Genomic DNA, 6,105 nt, shown 5'->3' on the forward strand with positions numbered 1-6,105 from the left:
TCTTGAATCTGGAGGTCAACAGATGCGACTGAAACTTCAATTAGTATTGGCTTCTATCAGTATTGTTAACAACAGAGTCCGCCGGTTGTCCGAGTATCTATTATAATCGGACATCAGTATCATAGGAATAATAGTACTGAAACAGCAAAACTTTTTTCTTTGGTTTCAGCAGCTGATTAAAGTATTCAGTTTAGATACTTGCCTTGGAAGTTTTCTAAAATTTTTACAACTTCAGGGCTTGAATTTGTTAGCATTTTCTATAGTTGAAATGTTTTCATGAATTGTTCATCCAATTGTCTCCGACTTATTCAACTTTTCAAGATTACGAGATATTTCCTGAAACCGTTCTAAAAACATTATCTCTCTAGATCAGATTCTGATTTAAAGTTTTCCACACGAAAAAATATTTACATTAATGTTGAACAAAAGAAAAAATATTCCAAACAAAGTAAACAGTCAACGTAATATTTCTAAAGTATCTATTCAAATCAACCAGATCTAAAATAAGTTATTCAGAATGACTTCTGTTTGATTTACAGTGCGAAGAGTTCCCAATTGTTTATTGCCATTAGCGTTATTGTTGCTTATGGCGCTTGTCATTGACAGCCCGGTGACGAAGTCAGCGATTTTAAGCAGTTTTAGCGTCTTTTGCTTCAGTAGTGCCATCTAGGGCCAAGAGGACGTCTTAGCTACTCATGCGTTACAACCAATTTTCAAGCTCAATTCATGCATTTCATTCACAGATCGTAATTTAGACATGAATCGGAACTATTCCCTCTGATCCAGTACTCCCAGTGGTATTATCTCGACTTGGACTTTGTGTCTACGGTGGATTTATACATGCACCAGCGACCATATACACGGTGAGTCTTCGGCAGGCAAGGCTGGCTCGAACTGGCAACCCAAGGGATGCGAACCCAACGCCCTACCAACCAGGCTATACAGGCCTCGCTACTACAGTAACCAACTTAACAAGAAATTAGTTTAAACATTACTGCTTTCATCTTACAAAGACGTCTTTTATCATGAGCACTTAAAGTAAAATCGGAACATGTAAATGATAATTAAATATTGATGTCTGTTGTATTCTTAAGATATTTATGCCAAATACTACCCAAATTAACTTAATTATTATTTATATCGTTAAAGACTTGTGATCAGAGGTTGACATTAAATATTAAAGACGCCAAATAAGTAATTTTACATTTTAAGGTAAAGATCGAAGTATGAAATTTCAACCTAGTTTCACAAAGCGGATAAAATCTCCAAATAAGATATATTTTTAGTGTAATCGCATCTAAAATTCGAAAAATGTAAACATGAAAACTTTTAGATTCAAGTAATAAATATTTCCTATAATTTAGTTGGCTAAAATTTATAATTAGCGTGCGTAGTTTTCAATAGATGTTGCTGTAAGCATAATCCCAAAGCTTAAAATCAATTGTCATGGTGCAAATGCCATTTAGATTTATATTAATCATAAAGATATGTTTAACTATAGTTCCGGTTTAACGTGATTAAGTGATTTCTTTAAGTTCGATGTTAAAGTACAAAATTAAGCATTTTGACATCAAAACCAGGTATGCAAATTTAGAAAGAGATGAATGTGATGTAAGAAAGCGCATTGTGAATGGTTTAAAAGAATAAAAATAGGCTTAAATAGTTAAGTAGGTTTCAATAAAGGATAGAAAGGGTCATAAATAGATGGTGGGATATGACAGCCGGCTGTTGGGTAGGTGAACACTTGAGCGCGTTTAGAATTAGAAAATTTTAAAGCTTAATTTATACTTTTTAGATCATACTCAAAATATGAGTAACTGTTAATTCGATATTTTTCGCGAGATAATATGCGATGGTTTTTCAAAATTAAAGCGGGGAAGAAGTTGCTAAATTTAACCGCGTTACATTTAATGCATTGCATATAAAGTTTACAGAATAAATTTTCGTATGCGATTATTTCGAAAATTTCTGCTTTAGCTTAACATTATATATTCAATTTATTAAATTTAACTTGATCCATATGAAGAATCCTGTACCCGTCTTCTACATTGTTTCCCCAAGGCAGTCTTTAATGGTCAATTTACCTTCTAGTGTCAATCACTGATCACTTGCTTAATGTTTCCTTTTTAGGCTTAAAAAATGGTAGATATTCACATCTGAAGTAAAGCAAATTCTTTTTTAAAATCCTAATGCACATTGGGTTTTTTTATAAGAACATATTAAGTCTTGATTTCAAGGCTTTCAACTGGCTTCGGCGTAGTTGAACCAAGATAATATCATCGCGTAGATGAAGTTAGCGTATATAGCCTGTGTGTCAACTAAAGTCAAAGATAACACTCGCTAATCTCAGCTCGACTTAATTCCAGAAACTAACTTGCATTTGGTTTTATCCACAAGACGAAATGACTCGAATATTAGATTTAGAAAGGTGCAGAAATTATAAGAACACTCTAGAACAAATGAGAAATAACAAAGTAAATAACAAAACAATTTTTAGGCAACTTGCCTGCAGTTAGATACGGCCGTCGCTTTCAGCTCCATAGCATTCTACTACTGAGCCATTCAGACCGCGCCAAGTCAGAACGTTTCGTTACAACATTAATACACTATAAAACTAAAATAAAACATAATGTACATAGTAATGAATTTTGCAGTTTTGATTTCAATTTATACATGGAGTTTAATTCCAAACGTATTTATAACCAAGCACCCATTTTTAGAGCAATTTAGAATACTGAGTAGACAGAAGGATCTTCATTTAATCAGATTGACATAATCTTCGGCCATTAACATGTATTTGACAGCATTTATTGCAAGAGATTTGTCGTTACATATATCAGGCTTTCCCAGTGCTATTTTCCAATTCTATTCACAAGTGTTATCCATTTAAAGCAGCGTGCCTTTTATTAAATTTCAAAGTTTCATATTTTAAGGATTACCTATACATTCTAAGCTGACAAATGTTCTTGGAGTGTTGCACCCTGTTCATGAAATTCCATTTATTCGTTTCATCTGTAAAGGCTCTAAGGGCTATCTACACCATTATTATTCGCTGAAAGTGGTCTTGGAATAACGCACTTAGCCTCTACCAAGTGTGGTTTACAAAGTCAGAGTAAAAGGCTTATGATAACTGCATTCTCTGACGGCCACAGTGAAACTGGACCACTTAAATACCCTTTGAAGTAGTCTTGTGACTATTATATACGAAAATAGATTGCCTCTTCACAGCGAGTCCTTCAGTGAAAATGGCTGTCGTATGTATTCTATGAAGGAGAAAACAATCTGCCTCTATTCGCTTGACAACGAATTAAAGCTCAATGTTTTTGTCAAAGGGCACATTGATAAGGCCAATTTAGTATTCTGCATAGGCCGGGATAGCCTGGTTGGTAGGGCGTCAGATTCGCGTCCCTTTGGTTGCGAGTTCGAACCCCGCCGGCCGAAGATTCCCCGCTTGCTTGGTGGCTGACGCTCGTTAAATCTGTCGTGGGCACAAAGTCCTCCATGTCGAGAGTAATACCACTGGGGGTACTGGATCAGGGGTGATCGTTCTCTGGTTCAGGTCTAAATTACGATCTGCGGATGAGTGAATGAAGTCCGCCCCGTAAAAAGGGTTGTGACCTGTGTGTAGCTAAGTCGTTCTCTTGGCCCTAGATGGCGCTACTATAGAAACAAGAGGCGCTCCCCCTCAGACTTAAATACATCGGCTGTCTTCGAACAGCGGGCTTGTCCATGGCAAGTGCCATAAGAAACAACAGTATTCTGCATAATTCGCATGCATTTTTGCGCATGAAACTCAAGAAAAATAATTTTAAATATACACATACCAGTTAAACGAATTTATCTATTGCTCTACTGGAGGTATCGAGGTTTAGATATATCAAGTGTTAAATATAAAGGTGTAAAAATTAATCGTAAAAAAATGCTGTAATTATTACAATACTAATGGTACACTTCAAATAATAATCTTCATCTCGGTGAAAGAGAAATGCTCTAAAACATTTAAATTTAAGCATGCTGAATTATCAACTACAGCAATATTTGAAATGATTCTTCTTTCAAATGGCTGGTAAGTATTAATATCTGAAGCTTCTGTTTCTTACTTGGTTACTCAATTACTCATACTGGTTTCTATCGATGCAGTAAAATGTAGATGTATATAATTTCATGGAAAGCTTCCTCGGTTCAATTTAAATGTAATTTGTAATATTCTTGTTCCTGCAACTGATCTTGAATACAATATTTGATATAAAATGTCGTTTCTTCTGGTAAAATAATTTTTTTTTGTATTTTATATTTGAATATCTTGTTTCAAATGTACTGATTGCTGAGAATGTCAAGACTGGGTGACTAAGCAATTTATATTTATGTAATGTTATTCCTCCAACTGCTTCACGAATCGGAAAAATTTCTGTTGCATCCCGCTATTTTCGGGGTAATAGATCTTTCACATTAAATATTTAAATTATACTTGATAATAACATAAATAATTCGCATCGTTTCAAAAATGAGTTTGAAAACGTTGAATTTAAATGCCGATTTTTAAAAATCAATTTAAATGGTTATAGCGCCTTCTATTTTAATGTACCTATATTCAGTTAAGCTATAGTACTTAATTTGAACATTGGTCCAAAAGTGACAATTTTATCCACAGCATCGAATATTCTCAACATATGTGGTAGTAAAAATTAAATGAATAGACTTCTTTCTCCATATGAACAAATTTTAGTGCAGCTGATAAAGTTAAATTTATATGAAATCTGCTGAACTGAATATTGTGGACATTATAAATGAGTAAATTCTGGAAATATTCCATTCTTGGATATTACTGATGGCGTCCAACATGCTGAGAATCGTTCCGCCAACAGGTTCAAATTTAACATAATTTTTTTTCCTTTCAGCAGCTATACTCTTAAATGATTAAAGTTGCCATAAAACTTAGATACTGTATTAGAAGAGCATTCCGAACACATTTGAACCTTAAGTATTGAATCTTAAGGTATATTTGCTCAAGAACGTCAGCAGCAGAAAGCTGTAATCGATACCAGAATGTTGACGGCATTGGTGTTTCCATTAATTAAAAAAAAAGGTAATTTAGCATTTTGAGACGAGATGGATTTATCGGTCGCATCTCTACATTTATCAGATTCTGTCTAAAAGAACTTTGTCACTCGTTCAGTTTCGTAGTAACTATTTCCATATTAACATTTTTTATTTGGTACGAGCGCTCAAGATGACTGTTGCATCAATAAGAATTGATTATCCAGGCTTCGCTCTATCATCTTCGAAGGCTTATGCAATTTAGAACAGTTTATTACTGTTGCTAAGTATATTTGATACCTTCAACCATAAATTCTCAGGAATTTGAAATTGCAACATTTTCCATGTTGAGCTGTTTATACTCTACACATATTACAGGGATGCGTAGGATGGTTGAATTTGCCTGAATTTGTAAGACGCCTTTGCCAATTTTCATAAAAGTAAGCTTTTTATATCCTTGAAGGCTGAAATCCCATGGAATGCTGGGGAAAGGACTAACATAGATATGGTCCTATGTATGGTGCAAGTTTTACTCATGACACTTCTTTGAAGTTCAATTATAAAGGGTTTTAAGCAACTATGCAATTGAAAAAGCTGAATTCTAAGATGCATTCATGTCAGTTTTTGATTTGTATCCAAAATGAATAATCATCTGTGGGTTCTGTTCTATGGAGGAGGCTCTATTTCCAGCAAATGCATCGAAAATTGCTAGAAACATTCTTTTCATCAATTTGATGGATTTTCGATGCAGAAATGTCTTCTGTAATAGGCCATCAATTTGGCAGCTAATGGTTACGACAGGTCTCTATCAATTTTTGGAAAAAATGACGCAAGATTCAATTTTCTATAGTGGAATGGTTTTTAGCTTCAAATTTCTAAATAATCCTTTAGTTATCTTCATATTCTTTTATGGCCAGCATAGATTCTTTTTCTTATTTCAAACAAGAATATCAAGCATTTTTTATTGGATTAATACTCCATTTTTCAGAGCATTTAACTGCTTTTCTTTTCGGACATTTTAATAGTATCGCGATTGGCTATTATCTTGTATTTTCAGACTGTTTGATC

Source organism: Argiope bruennichi, chromosome 7 (assembly GCF_947563725.1).
Source record: "Argiope bruennichi chromosome 7, qqArgBrue1.1, whole genome shotgun sequence".
Classification (NCBI taxonomy): Eukaryota; Metazoa; Arthropoda; class Arachnida; order Araneae; family Araneidae; genus Argiope; species Argiope bruennichi.